Source organism: Schistocerca cancellata, chromosome 4 (genome assembly GCF_023864275.1).
Source record: "Schistocerca cancellata isolate TAMUIC-IGC-003103 chromosome 4, iqSchCanc2.1, whole genome shotgun sequence".
Taxonomy (NCBI): domain Eukaryota; kingdom Metazoa; phylum Arthropoda; class Insecta; order Orthoptera; family Acrididae; genus Schistocerca; species Schistocerca cancellata.
The window spans coordinates 383,202,378-383,220,568 of NC_064629.1; positions in this window are offsets into that span (position 1 = coordinate 383,202,378).

Consider the following 18,191-nt stretch of genomic DNA (forward strand, 5'->3'; position numbering starts at 1 on the left):
AATCAAGGTTTCATAGTAGTAATTACAGAAACAGCAGGCCATAACACGAAAAATATTTCCTTCAGGCAGCATTAAACTCGTGAAGTCACTCTAAACTTATTTGACGGCGTCATTGAAGCACTTTTGGAGAGACTATACGTACACTCACTAGCTGCATGCGCTAGGCATGACACTTCCTTCCACAAGGGCCCCTGGGTAGTAGTGAATACCCCAATTTGTGTTAGCTGGCGGCTCAAGAGGCTATACCAACGTGCCTTTCCTAAGATGGTCTAGTCAAATGGCGATTCTTACTAGAAAGTTTCACAGAAGCTTTTTTTTTACAAGCTTTCTATATGTTTTTAGGGCGCTGAATGCGAATTTCCAAAGTCTCACCAAAATTTCGCCCAGGAAATGTGTGAAAAATGAAAATAACCACCAAAAACATGGGATTTTTTTGGGGGTGTTTCGCTTATAACACGGAAAGGACGCAATTTTCGGCGAAGTCGACTAATAACGGAACTAAAGAGCGCATAATTTCCCACAATATAGGTCGGAGTGGCATTTCGCGTCGGACCAATCGTATGGTATGTAGCGCTCGTTGACGTTAGCATAAGTTCGGGCACACTACCAAACAAAAATTTTCATTCCTCACTATGTTAAAATGTTCATTCAAGTGGCAAAGTGATAGCTTACATCACATCTACAGTTAAAAGGTGTTCAAATAACTTACGTAAATCGCAATAGTTATGCTTTATTTGGCAGTTTGTAATAATAATATTACATTATCAATGTAATTATTTTGAAGAGATTTCAAAGAAGTTCCATCTTCTTCGCGCTTTGTTCACCACTGCCTCGCTTCATTCGTCTGGATTTTGGTATGTTATAGCTAAGTAAGACGTTAGATGACCAATTTCAGTTCATACCAGATAAGAGGTAAATAATTGTTTACCTATTCTAGTTATATTAATTTATGGTTGTGCGAGGTGCCGGTGCTAGCAGTGTATTTAACACTAAATTCTTCTAGAATCTTCATATGGAAATGAATCTCTAAGCTCCCCTTATTCTAACTCCGACTTTTGCTGTTGCACATGGATTAAAAAGAAACGCGAACTGACTGTAATCGACCCTGCAAGTGGAGTAGAAAAGAGTTTGGCACCTACAATAATTTAATTTGATAAATAAGTTAAATAAAGGAAAGTTTCATTAACGTAGTGAGAAATGATAGGGTTGTCTACCGATTAACGGAATGAAAGTTCTGTCCAAAATAACAATATGATTTATTATGATTAAACTCAAAATAATAAACAAAACACATGAAATATTTACAATAAATCAAATTGGCTCAAATTGGATACTCAAATAAATGCTGTGAAGGTGAAGTTGTCACTAAACTAGATTGTGACATTTATGACGAAGTGGTATGTGGAGCCAGTTCCTTGCAACTCAAATCGTGAGAGAAACACACAGCCAACCAAACATTAACTGCTGCTACAGTAGTGAGAACTCAGACAATGAACACCCAAGACAGAACAAAGTTACAAAAAGACGAACAGGCGCGCTCTGCTGAGCTCTGATTATCACCTAGCAAAATTGCCTGCTTTGCCGGTCCTGCGGACGTACATTACCAACTGCAAGGACACAATCTGGCGTACTGGAGGCGATGGCTGATTGCTTCGACGTCCCGTCGTGGTGATGATAATGTCGCGAGTATAGCCCGAAACAAATTATCCTGGTCTGGTTCTTACAGACCAAAGACTTCCTGGCAATACAAATGCGCCTCTGAGGGAGACGAAGAAGGCTCACCACACAATCACTGATGGTACAGTGATTGATTTTAACAAGCGAAGTCACACAGTAACTCTGATACAGTCAACTTTAGCCAAAACTGCTCAAGACAGACAACATAGGCCGCTTGTACGCAGAACGCTCAATTGCCAACTGTACTCGGAAAGTTACGTTGAAGCCGAAACTTCAGCAACTTCGTCAAACAGTTACAATTAAATAAAAGTATATTAGACAGCCAACGAAAGGCAGGCTGTCCTGAGCAGCGAGAGCTCAGTCTTGTAACCTACTCCGACTGAAAGGCGAGAGCCGACTCCCACAAGAGCACCCATACAAACCGAACACAGAACATTCCTGCCCCCACGACTGTGGCCGTGGTTAAACGTTCCAATCAGCATCTCGAAATCAGGCGGAAAATTCCACTCTATTGCCGAAGCACTACCATTCCACCAATGGAGATTCTTGGCACCAATTTCTGCGCTGATTTTGCTACGTCATGGAGCTATGCCCTGAGCAAGGCAATCACAGTTACGATTTTGCAGAAAACGCGGGAATTTGCCCGCCAAGACTGCCTGGGAACACAAATCATTCCCACACCTCGCTGGTAGCCTGCCAGAAAGTGTTTTCGCTAAGTTTCTGCGAAGTAACGGAATCTCTAGCCCAGCCGCTCCTTCAGGCTCCTGCGGGCTTGTCTCCGCAGCTCTTATGACAATGTCAGCGTCTGGAAAGCATTCACTTGACTCCCTCACATGCATCGGCTTAACCCTTTCAAGATCAGCAGAGCCCGCCTGTCAACGGACTAGCCGGGTGACGAGAGACGCTGCGTGGGAAGTCCGCGTGTGAAGGAATAACAACTTTTCACCGCATGCAATTAGAGAGGAAAATCGAATTACTCAGAGTAAGATAAAAATATGAGAGGGGGCTTCTGCCACCTCTCAGTTGAACCTATGTACAGTGGTACAGTATTAAAGACATGACATTTCAGAACGTGGAATTATAACAACAATGTAAAATATGGCTTACCTACTTCTGTAGCAGTCCTCATCTCAGTCTCTTCTTCCTCTTCTACTTCCAACATGGCTACTTGCAAATAGAGGTATCTATCACTCTTGCAAACTGTGTCGCAACTGATTTAGAGCTTCGAGTAGTGGAGACCTGTTTTTCGGCAGCTACAAGAGTAGCCATGACAACCAGTTTTGTACTTGAGGGCGATATAGGCTAGAGTTAACACCAGGTGCTGGTGGTTGAGGTATAGCGGTCGGAACAAGATGATCCTTGGACCTCGTGCAACCCCATTCCTCGGTATTTTTAGTTTTGTTCAAATGGCTCTGAGCACTATGGGACTTAACATCTGAGGTCATCAGTCCCCTAGAACTTAGAACTACTTAAACCTAACTAACCTAACGACATCACACACATCCATGCCTGAGGCAGGATTCGAACCTGTGACGCGGTTCCAGACTGAAGCGCCTAGAAGCGCAAGGCCACTAGCGACCGGCTTTTTAGTTTTGTCTAGCTACTGTTGTACCTGGTGGTACACTAGCTATCAGCATCCTCAGTTGGTGGCAAAGACGCGATGTTGGCAGTTGCGCTGAGTGTCGATTTGATGTAAGATTCTACATCGGAGGTGGTTCAGAGACTCTCCACTTGCACCACCATAAAACGTGGTAGGGAATTGCTTTCCACATTCCGCAACGGCCTCCTTTCCCGCATTTGAATCTATAATATTTGTATGTCTTGTTGCAATTCAGGGTCTTCTTCAGTGTAGTGTTGCATTTCACTTTTCCCTGGTTGTTAAGAGCAGAAGCAGTGTCACAACCACTGACAGCATACAAAAATAGAATATTCTCTCGAGTGGGAGAATTTCCCTGAGAAGGGAAAAACTGCTGTGCAAATTTCCCTCTCTCTGGTTTAATGAATAATACATTACTTCGTTGATTGAGGCCTGTTAGAACGAAGAGAAGATTCACGTCTTCCCCAACAACTAAGATGGTTGAATGTGTGGGGTCCAAAGGTTGTACAGTGTGGATAAGGTATTAGCATTTTCCTCAGCTTGCTGGGAAGCTCTGCCAGCTTTGGGCGATTTGTCGATCAAAACTGATATTTAACAGTCTCTGTTCATCGAAATAGAGAGTAATTTTTCCTGAGTTACCATAGTTTTGTTCTGTCTCACTTGTTCTTAAATTTTCGTTAGTGTACTTTTTCCGACGTGGTTCATGAACCTTAATCAGAGTTTTACACTTCAAGAAGGCAGCTATCCCCATCCTTCCTCTTCATTCTTGCTTCAAGAAGAGTCTTCAAACCCACTACGGGCCTAAGTGATGACACTCTTCTCCCATCGTCCAGTATACTATGACATAGAACACACTTCTCAATTGAACTCGTTGTGACTATTTTATACATATAAACTGAATTTAATGATGGCGAATAACTTTCTGAACAACCATACGAGTGGCGCAGGAGACCAACACACGGGCCCGTCTTACTCCCTCCCCCCCCCCTCCCGCTGTCGGCAGCAGGAGGAGGTCAGCGCCATCTAAAAAACAACTGATCTCTTCACCACGGCAAGTGTCATCTACCAACCATTCCAATAACATCGTGACCCTACTGGAGGGTGGAATTCGGCAATGGATATGTAACAAAAAACGGTAAGGGTGTGGGGAGAAAAGGGGGGGGGGGAGAAGTAATCGAGAGCTATTTTGTGGGAAATTTTATCACCTCGCTTCCTGGTTTTAAGCGAAAAATCGAAAAGTGTCCAATATTTGTGTGTTCTTTTTTCCATTTTTGACCAGTTTCCGGGCCGAACGTTTGGTGGAACATTGGAAATTCGGATTCAGCACTCCCTAAATCACGTAGAAAACTTATCAAGAAACTTCTACCAAACTTCCCGCTATTTGGTCTTTCTGAGTACCATTTGACTGGACTAAACAATGAACCCCAGCAGGGACCACTTAAGCGACAGACTTGTAGCTCATTATCGGTCATAGGATGGACTATCAACTTCTCTTCGAAGTAACACTAGTATGAACTCTGCTACCATTGTAACCCATTGTTACCATTCAGCTGCTGTGTTGTAACGACTTTTTTCCGTACTTTCAACTACTGATGCCGAACTACCGTCTTGTACCACTATCTGTATGTCTAGTTGCAGGAGCGTAAGAAGCCAGATTTTCAAACATTTTACGCTCTCACTAATAATATAGCTGAAAGTATCTATGCCTGCTCACTCGCATATTTTCATTTCTTACTCAGGATTATGTATGTGCAAAGTTCTTAACTTCTATTCATACAATATTACTTAATATTTGCAATCACTATCTCATTACATTTCCGAGTGGTACGTCTAAAACCAAGAAATTTATCTTTCCCCACTGGTACTTCATGTGTCTCTGTTAGATACAAGGTGCTCACACGCCAATAGATGACGTTAATTAGGTTCTCGGGGCCACACAACACCAAACGTTCCTTTAATTACTTTACTCTCAGCTATACAGGGTGAGTCACTAACTATTGCCACCTACAATAAGTCTGAAAGAATGATGGGAGCTGAAAAGTTTTGCAGGAAAAAAGTTGCATGGGACAACGGGGGCTATAATATGACGTTGGTTTTTTGTTGCTAGCTGAGGTCGCTTCAGATATACAAGGTCAACTTTGTTCTTTTTTTTAAAGTGGGATGCTATGTTTGGTAATTATTTTCTGATAGCCGCTATCGAGTAGAATCAAATGATGTGTAACAGTAAGGTCTTTGAAGGTCAAGTATTCCTTATCACATCGGCACTTATCTAAGCACATGCTCTGATAATTCTCTCTCGCATCTCTTCAGGTGTAGTTGGAAAGTCTTTACAAACAATGTCTTTTACGAACTCCCATAAGAAAAAATTCAGAGGCGTCAAGTCTGCGAACGAGCCGGCTCCGACACATCTCCTCCACATCCAATCCAACGATTTGGGAACTGTCTCTGCAACTCATTTCTAGCCATCAGCGAAAAATGCGCCGGACACCCATCGTGTTGATACCACATTCTGTTCCTTGTTCTAAAGGTATTTCTTCCAATAACAGACCCTATATTTCTTGCAGGAAAGTGGTATATTTCCTACCATTAAGATTTCCTTCAATGAAATAAGGACAACGGGGGCTATAATATGACGTTGGTTTTTTGTTGCTAGCTGAGGTCGCTTCAGATATACAAGGTCAACTTTGTTCTTTTTTTTAAAGTGGGATGCTATGTTTGGTAATTATTTTCTGATAGCCGCTATCGAGTAGAATCAAATGATGTGTAACAGTAAGGTCTTTGAAGGTCAAGTATTCCTTATCACATCGGCACTTATCTAATTCTGTCCTCCAGGAACCCACACCATACATTCACAGACCACTGTTTTTGGTTTGTAACTTGCCGCAGCCGACATGGATTTTCAGTTGCCCAATAATGCATGTTATGCAAATTAACATTTCCATGGTTCGTGAATATAGCCTCGTCAGTACATAAAATCAAGTTAATATATGTGTCATCCCTCTGAATCTGAAGTTGAGCCCATTGGCAGAATTCAATGCAACACCTACAATCCGTACCAGTTAATTCTTGGTGGAGACCGATATGGTGCGGATGATATTTATTGTAATGTTGATGCATTAATTTGTTCTGAAAGCGGTGCTGATATTCAAGACAATAAAAGCAGGTTAAAAGCTGTGAGCTATCTGGGGAAGTTAACCTTGCATTACTGAGCAACTGTTTCACCAGGTATCCACTCTAGCTTACCAAATTCCCAACCAGACTAACATTGATTATAATTTTTTAGTACTCATCTTACGATAACCGATATATATATATATATAAAGACAATTTAAATAAAAAGAAATAAATCAGTTTATATTTGGACATTTATTTTAACATTGATCATTGTTCCATAAACATTTCATCACATTAAACCTGATTCATAACTAAATTGGTGCCTTATTTAGGATTGTGAAAATGTGAGTTTGTAATAAACATGAATTACTCAAAATTTTAGTTCAATCCACTATTAGTTAATCCAACAAGCTACTTCAATGCTACTTCAACACAGTGTTTATACCACTACAACATTATCCTAATTCGTCCTCTTCTTGACGCTCGCGGCATGTGCCTTGTCACATGATAAATATGGAGAAACTTTCCTTATACATACATAGTAAAAAGAACAATGGTTATTTACACGCAAAATCATTTTTACCTGTTGATACACCTGATCAGATACTCGCAATTATACATTTATCACACTCATATGTCTATACATAAAACAGTACGACAATTTCATCTAAAATTACGTTATCATAAGAAATAATCACACAGATGACTCTGAGAAGGGTAAAACTATTTTCATCATACAGGTTACACTACATTTTCTTACCCATTTTGCTGCGATTTCGTTCCTTCTTTAAATTACCTTTTGCTTCCAAATCAGTTATTTCGCCTGTGGTGGTTATTCTGGATTCATTTCTCATGAATGGCAAAATTGTGGTCTCCTCTATTCTGTAAAACAGTTTCATTTTAACATATTGAACTAACAACTGAGACAAAAGATCCGAATCCTCCTGTAGTTTAAATGACAAATGTTTTGCTTCATACTTATTGCATTAAACCAGGCTTTCCTTCGGTCCCATAATCAAAATTATTTAATCTTCCTCTACCTTCAGGGAAATTTCTTCAGTTCAACTCATATAGGCTGCAGTGCATCCCGCACCAGCGAAAACAGTAAGCTGTAATGCTCACAGCATCAGTAAAACACATAAACGTCGCTTTTCTGGGACAAGTATTAACGCAGAATAATTTTTCAGGTTCTGGCTCAACATCAATCAAGACTACAGAAAGGATCCATATTTCTGTTCCATTCTCCATTTGCTGAAGAAACTGCTCGTATTTGACTACCACAATAATATTTCAGGGCCACGTAAATTACACAAACCACAATTCTTCATTCACCTTGAAGGGAATCAATATACTGACGAAATCCACAGACAGCATTTTACATACTCAGCTATAAACAACAACAAAAACATATATAATCAATATTAACATATCATCGCATATTGGGAAGCTGTTGGTTAAACAATCGTATTATTGCATCCTGTTTTCAAGACTCTAAACTTACTCATTGCTTTCTCATAGTTCCCCTATCTTAATATATTCATACAGCACGCATACTATAGTAAGAGATCCTCATTTATACTGACAGATATTGAACAGTAATAGATAGATAGTAGCACTGAAAGCAGAAAATCGGAAACAAGGCTACTAACAGCTGGGGACCTGGGCTTGCCAGACCCATAATACCCACAGTTCGGATATTCCCCTGAGTTTTGCATTAATTCAACACAGATCTTGCTTCTCTCAGAAGCGACCCTTTTCAATTTACACAAAAAACCATAAACAGCATTTCACTCATTCACAAAGAAACCTTTTATCTTTACATTTGAACCAACCTAAATCCTAATTGCACAAGGAAAGAAAGAAAAAAAAACCACAAACATCACTTCAATCAATCACATAGAAACATCTTTATCATTATTTTTACCACCATATTATTCAAAATGTATATGTCACAAATGTAAACTAATCAATTCCTTATCCTCACCGTCGTCTCTATATACCCTATGTACTCATTTGCCATGTCGCTCGTTTGTTCCGATTGGGCGCCTTCTGCGCTGATCATTTGTCATTGCCAGTTTTGTTCATTTCCATTTTCTGGATTGTGTCCAGGGTTGGCCGGCCGAATTTCAAAATCATGTGGTGCTCCGCCTACGACCCTATTCCCACCGTGTTCATCGTAGTATCAGTTCTGGTTGCCCTACCTGTTGCGTTCACGATCTTATCCACGTCCTCGATCATTTCCGTTGTTCTACCTGTGTTCGCGGCTGTTACCCCAGTTTCTATACGGTCGGTCCCGATTATTGTTCCGTTCGCGTCGCGACGACCAGTCACGCCGTTGATTAGTACTACGGCCACGACTGCGGTCGCACTGCTGTGCCCCGTAATAACTTTGTGCTTGATCAGGCGGGCATTCTCCTGTATTATATTCCAACTCTTGGAGAAGTGTCTTAAACGTTTCCACGTCCTCTTTGCATCGTCCCGCAAGAATGATGTGGCGCAAGTGCATCGGCAATTTGGTGATGCATATCCTAATTAGTTCCGCAGGTCCGTATGGATCGTATAGAAATTGATTCACCTGCAGCATGTGGTCGAATAGGCGTGCTGGGCTGCCAAAACCAGACTGGTTCAAATTTGGCAGCATAATTATGCCATGCTTGACCCTATCTTGTGCCGCTTCCGACCAATAGGCGGACAGAAAGGCTTGTCGAAACTCCCGAGTTTTGTTGCAGTGACGCGCTACCGACCTCATGCGAATCGCCGGTTCGCCTTCCAAATAGCCACACATGTATTCTACCTTATGTGAACGTGCCCAGTCTGGAGGAAGACAGAATTCAAATTGCTCGAGTCATGCTCGTGGATGTATTCCTTTTTGCGAATTTCGAAATATCTCAACTTTCTCACCGTAAGGAAATGTTTGAAATCAAATCCCCGCATGTCCTCCCGGCTAGGCCCTTGAATGTTTCTATTTTTCTCATGTCTGCCCCTTCAAAATAGATTCTCCCCTGTTGTCAAAATCTCCCTTGTGGCCGGAGTACCCCTCCGCTCTGTTCGTAAGGCTCTTTTAAGTGCTATTGGTGAGTTCAGAATCACACCCCATGCGGCTTTCCAGATGCGCCACGCGTTTTTGTAATTCGCCTGTTACAGCTTTGTGTCGCCTGTTCACTACGAATTGTCCCTTCTGAAATCTAAGGATCGAACGCACTTCTTCGGTCTTTAGACCGCTACCGGTGTAGTATTGTTATCACTCTCCATCACCTTCATCCTGCCTACGATATCCGCTAATGCCGCAATCTTATCATGTATTTGTCTGTTGTCCTCCGCCCCAGTCTGCTTCAATTGTTCTACTTGCTGTTCGAGTTGTCCGCTACATTGTTGCTAATGGACCCGGGACAATGCGTTTCCGCCTCCTGGACCCTGGAGAGTACCTGCTGGTGTTCCTTTTGGCATTCTTCTCTCAGCGCTTGGAAATTCCTAAGTAGCTGTTCCTCACTCTCTTTCGATTCTGCATCGCGACTCCGCTTGCCCTGTTCTAAAGCTTACAGACGATCATCGATTTTTTCAAATGTACGGCCTAATTCTTTCATAATATTACTTTTTATTTCACTTGCCAGATTGTTTATTCATTGTGAGATATCATCGGACAATCTCTGCATTGATTTGTCGACTTTATTTGTTTGCTGAATTAGTTTTCGTCTATTTGTTCACCTAGCTTGCAGATCGATTTTTTAGATTTCTGCGTCATTTGTTTGCCTAGCTCTCGGATCGATTTTTCGGATGATTCTTTTTGTTCTCGGAACGATTTTTATGATTTCTCTGCGTTTTCTTTATTTTGACGCAATAAGGCTTTTATGAGTTCTGCCAAATCAATTTGGTTAGTTGCAGGCAAATTAATTTCTGGCTCTGCTGTGAGCCCGTTCGTCCTGTTTTGCATTTCCTCTGAAGTATTTCCCATTGCATTTTCGGAACCATCCGACGCGTTAATATTCGAAATCAAATTATTCCCTAGGTCCATGTTACTTAAGTTGTTGTACCGCCTACTTTTAGCTTGGTTACGTGTCTGCATTAGTTGAATTTATATCCGGTACACAACACACTAACCACAATAAATGTGTCCCACAAAAATTACGACAATTACACGAAAGGTACCCCTCCTAATACGCACTTTTTCACTCCCAAAACAAATTTATATCCTTGATCGAAGTCAGTGCAATTTACAAGCGAGAAAAACACACACATATAAAACACACAAATATAGAAAACAAAAAAACAAAAGAAACAACACAACGCCACTCAACAACGGCGTGAATCTTTTGAAAGTCTGCTCAGAAACAACGCAGAAGTTGTTTCAGCGCTGCAGGAAAAAAAAAAGATTAAGATTATACAACGCTCGCAATCTAACGTTTCAACGATTCCAGAGTGTAGCGGATTCGCAGAACAGGGTTGCCATGTGTAATGTTGATGCATTAATTTGTTCTGAAAGCGGTGCTGATATTGAAGACAATAAAAGCGGGTTAAAAGCTGTGAGCTATCTGGGGAAGTTAACCATGCATTACTGAGCAACTGTTTCACCAGGTATCCACTCTAGCTTACGAAATTCCCAACCAGACTAACATTAATTATAATCTTATAGTACTCATCTTACAATAACCGATGATATATATATATATATATATATATATATATATATATATATATATATATATATATATATATAAAGACAATTTAAATAAAAAGGAATAAATCAGTTTATATTTGGACATTTATTTTAACATTGATCATTGTTCCGTTAAAATTTCAGCACATTAAACCTGATTCATAACTAAACTGGTGCCCTATTTAGGATTGTGAAAATGTGAGTTTGTAATAAACATGAATTACTCAAAATTTTAGTTCAATCCACTATTAGTTAATCCAACAAGCTACTTCAATGCTACTTCAACACAGTGTTAATACCACTACAACACTACCCTAATTCGTCCTCTTCTTGACGCTCGTGGCATGTGCCTTGTCACATGATAAATATGGAGAAACTTTCCCTAAACATACATAGTAAAAAGAACAATGGTTGTTTACACGCAAAATCATTTATACCAGTTGATACACCTGATCAGATACTCGCAATTATACGTTTATCATACTCATACGTTTATACATGAAACAGTAAGACAATTTCATCTAAATCTACGTTATCATAAGAAATAATCACACAGATGACTCTGAGAAGGGTAAAAATATTTTCATCATACAGGTTAAACTACTTTTTCTTACATATTTTGCTCCAATTTCGTTACTTCTTTAAGTTACCTTCCGCTTCCAAATCAGTTATTTCGCCTGTGGTGGTTATTCTGGATTCATTTCTCATGAATGGCAAAATTGTGGTCTTCTCTATTCTGTAAAACAGTTTCATTTTAACATATTGAACCAACAACTGAGACAAAAGATCCGAATCCTCCAAGTAGTTTAAATGACAAATGTTTTGCTTCATCCTTATTACATTAAACCAGGCTTTCCTTCGGTCCCATAATCAAAATTATTTAATCTTCCTCTTCCTTCAAGAGGGAAATTTCTTCAGTTCAACTCATATAGGCTGCAGTGCATCATGCACCAGCGAAAACAGTAAGCTGTAATGCCCACAGCATCAGTAAAACACATAAACGTCGCTTTTCTGGGACAAGTATTAACGCAGAATAATTTTTCAGGTTCTGGCTCAACATCAATGAAGATTACAGAAAGGATCCATATTTCTGTTCCATTCTCCATTTGCTGAAGAAACTGCTCGTATTTGACTACCACAATAATATTTCAGGGCCACGTAAATTACACAAACCACAATTCTTCATTCACCTTGAAGGGAATCAATATACTGACGACATCCACAGACAGCATTTTACATACTCAGCTATAAACAACAACAAAAAACATATATAATCAATATTAACATATCATCGCATATTGGGAAGCTATTGGTTAAACAATCGTATTATTGCATCCTGTTTTCAAGATTCTAAACTTACTCATTGCTTTCTCATAGTTCCCCTGTCTTAAAATATTCATACAGCACGCATACTACAGTAAGAGATCCTCATTTATACTGACAGATATTGAACAGTAATAGATAGATAGTAGCACTGAAAGCAGAAAATCGGAAACAAGGCTACTAACAGTTGGGACCTGGGTTTGCCAGACCCATAATACCCACAGATCGGATATTCCCCTGAGTTTTGAATTAATTCAACACACATCTTGCTTCTCTCAGAAGCGACCCTTTTCAATTTACACAAAAAACCATAAACAGCATTTCACTCATTCACAAAAAAACCTTTTATCTTCACATTTGAACCAACCTAAATCCTAATTGCACAAGGAAAGAAAGAAAAAAAAAAACCACAAACATCACTTCAATCAATTACATAGAAACATCTTTATCATTATTTTTACCAACATATTATTCAAAATGTATATGTCACAAATGTAAACTAATCAATTCTTTATCCTCACCGTCGTCTCTATATACCCTATGTATTCATTTACCATTCGCTCATTTGTTCCGATTGGGCGCCTTCTGCGCTGATCATTTGTCATTGCCAGTTTTGTTCATTTCCATTTGCTGGATTGTGTCCAGGGTTGGCCGGCCGAATTTCAAAATCATATGGTGCTCCGCCTACGACCCTATTCCCACCGTGTTCATCGTAGTATCAATTCTGGTTGCCCTACCTGTTGCTTTCACGATCTTATCCACGTCCTCGATCATTTCCGTTGTTCCACCTGTGTTCGCGACTATTACCCCAGTTTCTATACGGCCGGTCCCGATTATTGTTCCGTTAGCGTCGCGACGACCAGTCACGCCGTTGATTAGTACTACGGCCACGACTGCGGTCGCACTGCTGTGCCCCGTAATAACTTTGTGCTTGATTAGGCGGGTATTCTCCTGTATTATATTCCAACTCTTGGAGAAGTGTCTTAAACGTTTCCACGTCCTCTTTGCATCGTCCCGCAAGAATGACGTGGCGCAAGTGCATCGGCAATTTGGTGATGCATATCCTAATTAGTTCCGCAGGTCCGTATGGATCGTATAGAAATTGATTCACCTGAGCATGTGGTCGAATAGGCGTGCTGGGCTGCCAAAACCAGACTGGTTCAAATTTGGCAGCATAATTATGCCATGCTTGACCCTATCTTGTGCCGCTTCCGACCAATAGGCGGACAGAAAGGCTTGTCGAAACTCCAGAGTGGAGTTACAGTGACGCGCTGCCGACCTCATGCGAATCGCCGGTTCGCCTTCCAAATAGCCACACATATATTCTATCTTATGTGAACGTGCCCAGTCTGGAGGAAGACAGAATTCAAATTGCTCGAGCCATGCTCGTGGATGTATTCCTTTTTGCGAATTTCGAAATATCTCAAAGTTTCTCACTGTAAGGAAACGTTAGAAGTCAAATCCCCGCATTTCCTCCCGGCTAGGCCCTTGAATGTTTCTATTTTTCTCATGTCTGCCCCTCAAAATAGATTCTTCCCTGTCGTCAAAATCTCCCTCATGCCCGGAGTCTCCCTCTCCACTGTTCGTACGGCACTTTTTAGTGCTATTGGCGAGTTCAGAATCACACCCCATGCGGTTTTCCAGATGCGCCACGCGTTCTTGTAATTCGCCTGTTACAGCTTTGTGTCGCCTGTTCACTACGAACTGTCCCTTCTGAAATCTAAGAAGCGAACGCAGTTCTTCGGTCTTTAGACCGCTACCGGTGTAGTATTGTTATCGCTCTCCATCACCTTTATCGTGCCTACGATGTCTGCTAATGCCGCAATCTTATCATGTATTTGTCTGTTGTCCTCCGCCCCAGTCTACTTCAATTGTTCTACTTGCTGTTCCAGTGCGTGAATCTCTTGACTGTTGTCCGCTACATTGTGGCTAATGGATGTGGGACAATGCGTTTCCGCCTCCTGGACCCTGGAAAGTACGTGCTGGTGTTCTCTTTGGCATTCTTCTCTCAGCACTTGGAAATTCCTAAGTAGCTGTTGCTCGCTCTCTTTCGATTCCACATCGCGACTCCATTTGCCCTGTTCTAAGGCTAGCAGACGATCATCCATTTGTTCAAATGTACGGCCTAATTCTTTCATAATATTACTTTTTATTTCACTTGCCAGATTGTTTATTCTTTGTGAGATATCATCGGACACTCTCTGCTTCCACTTGTCGACTTTATTTGTCTGCTGAATTAGTTTTTCGTCTATTTGTTCGCCTAGCTCGCGGATCGATTTTTCAGATTTCTGCGTATTTTTTTGTCTAGCTCTCGGATCGATTATTCGGATGATTCTTTTTGTTCTCGGAACGATTTTTATGATTTCTCTGCGTTTTCTTTATTTTGACGCAATAAGGCTTTTATGAGTTCTGCCAAATCAATTTGGTTAGTTGCAGGCAAATTAATTTCTGGCTCTGCTGTGAGCCCGTTCGTCCTGTTTTGCATTTCCTCTGAAGTATTTCCCATTGCATTTTCGGAACCGTCCGACGCGTTAATATTCGAAATCAAATTATCCCCTTGGTCCATGTTGCTTAAGTTGTTGTACCGCCTACTTTTAGCTTGGTTACGTGTCTGCATTAGTTGACTTTATATCCGGTACACAACACACTAACCACAATAAATGAGTCCCCCAAAAATTACAATTACACGAAAGGTACCTCACCTAATACGCACTTTTTCACACCCAAAACAAATTTATATCTTTGATCGAAGTCAGTGCAATTTACAAGCGAGAAAAACACACACATATAAAACACACAAATATAGAAAACAAAACAACTTGAGAAACAACACAACACCGCTCAACAACGGCGTGAATCTTTTGAAAATTGCTCAGAAACAACGCAGTTGTTTGAGCGCCGCAGGGGAATGAAGTTGATACAACGCTCGCAATCTAACATTTCAGAGATTCCAGAGTCTACCGGAATCGCAGAACAGGGTCGCCATGTGTAATGTTGATGCATTAAGTTGTTCTGAAAGCGGTGCTGATATTGAAGACAATAAAAGCGGGTTAAAAGCTGTGAGCTATCTGGGGAAGTTAACCTTGTATTACTGAGCAACTGTTTCACCAGGTATCCACTCTAGCTTACCAAATTCCCAACCAGACTAACATTAATTATAATCTTTTAGCACTCATCTTACGATAACCGGTGATATATATATATATATATATACACTCCTGGAAATGGAAAAAAGAACACATTGACACCGGTGTGTCAGACCCACCATACTTGCTCCGGACACTGCGAGAGGGCTGTACAAGCAATGATCACACGCACGGCACAGCGGACACACCAGGAACCGCGGTGTTGGCCGTCGAATGGCGCTAGCTGCGCAGCATTTGTGCACCGCCGCCGTCAGTGTCAGCCAGTTTGCCGTGGCATACGGAGCTCCATCGCAGTCTTTAACACTGGTAGCATGCCGCGACAGCGTGGACGTGAACCGTATGTGCAGTTGACGGACTTTGAGCGAGGGCGTATAGTGGGCATGCGGGAGGCCGGGTGGACGTACCGCCGAATTGCTCAACACGTGGGGCGTGAGGTCTCCACAGTACATCGATGTTGTCGCCAGTGGTCGGCGGAAGGTGCACGTGCCCGTCGACCTGGGACCGGACCTCAGCGACGCACGGATGCACTCCAAGACCGTAGGATCCTACGCAGTGCCGTAGGGGACCGCACCGCCACTGCCCAGCAAATTAGGGACACTGTTGCTCCTGGGGTATCGGCGAGGACCATTCGCAACCGTCTCCATGAAGCTGGGCTACGGTCCCGCACACCGTTAGGCCGTCTTCCGCTCACGCCCCAACATCGTGCAGCCCGCCTCCAGTGGTGTCGCGACAGGCGTGAATGGAGGGACGAATGGAGACGTGTCGTCTTCAGCGATGAGAGTCGCTTCTGCCTTGGTGCCAATGATGGTCGTATGCGTGTTTGGCGCCGTGCAGGTGAGCGCCACAATCAGGACAGCATACGACCGAGGCACACAGGGCCAACACCCGGCATCATGGTGTGGGGAGCGATCTCCTACACTGGCCGTACACCACTGGTGATCGTCGAGGGGACACTGAATAGTGCACGGTACATCCAAACCGTCATCGAACCCATCGTTCAACCATTCCTAGACCGGCAAGGGAACTTGCTGTTCCAACAGGACAATGCACGTCCACATGTATCCCGTGCCACCCAACGTGCTCTAGAAGGTGTAAGTCAACTACCCTGGCCAGCAAGATCTCCGGATCTGTCCCCCATTGAGCATGTTTGGGACTGGATGAAGCGTCGTCTCACGCGGTCTGCACGTCCAGCACGAACGCTGGTCCAACTGAGGCGCCAGGTAGAAATGGCATGGCAAGCCGTTCCACAGGACTACATCCAGCATCTCTACGATCGTCTCCATGGGAGAATAGCAGCCTGCATTGCTGCGAAAGGTGGATATACACTGTACTAGTGCCGACATTGTGCATGCTCTGTTGCCTGTGTCTATGTGCCTGTGGTTCTGTCATCAATAAAGTTTCCCCTTCCTGGGACAATGAATTCACGGTGTTCTTATTTCAATTTCCAGGAGTGTATATATATAAACAATTTAAATAGAAAGAAATAAATCAGTTTATATTTGGACATTTATTTTAACATTGATCATTGTTCTGTTAAAATTTCAGCATATTGAACTTGATTCATAACTAAACTATTGCCTTATTTAGGATTGTGAAAATGTGAGTTGGTAATCTTACGGAACACATCAAATATAGAGCCAAGATTGGGAGACTGCATACAACACTGCATTCATAAAACAACACACGAAGAACATTGAAACATATGCAAGAGGAAATTAACAACAGCCAACCCATTCAATTTTCACCCAAAGAAGTTACGTTCGTAGCGCAGTCCTGTCCCTCATGAAATTACCACACACTGGTATACTAAATTCATACCAACTCTCTGTGAAATCTTCCCGAAAAGAATAGCTGAGGGCTACTTTGATGATTACACTACATCCTTCACGTGGTCAACTTGGTTTACACAAAGAGTGTAACTCCACAATAATTTTGATGATTAAAATAAATTACATCGAAACACAAATTACAAAAGAAAAACCTCGAACTGGTTACTATCGTCTTACCATTAACCTGATGGGTCAAACAATTGTATAAGCACGTGGTACTGGTCTTACAAAGTACACCTCACGTGGATTGAACATAAAGAGAAGTTGCTTTATTGAAAAATATTGTCAAGACGAGACGTTATAATCTCACGCACATTCGCATTAAAGATTGATGATCTTAGAGTTACGGATCATCCACATGTGGTTCCACTTTACTCACAAAGTATTGACAAAGCAACTACTGGAAGATAATCTGAACTTCACACTCGAATTACACTGCGTTGCAATTTAAGATAACATTAGATATTTTAGATCTAAACCTGAAATAAAGGTGATTACATTTTCAGTTAGGCTGAACTTAAGAAATCCATTGTCCTACGGACTTAGCAGAGACGCGCTTAGCCGGAGATCTTACCACTTCAGACCCTACCAAGGGTGCTTCCAGATACCAACGGATGTGACCAGGGAGGCAGCGTCCTATACCAACATGACAAGGGACGGACAGGACCATACTAAGAATAGAAACCTCTCTGCTTTTAAAAAGCGTAGCTACCTGTTCCGACGTTGGTCCTACTGTTCTCTAGGAGACAGGCTTGTCTGCTACCATCAAGCATGCAACTAGAAATACATTTTCTCATTCATCCTCTCACACAGAAGGGACGGGGGATGACAGTATCTTATCATATACAGTA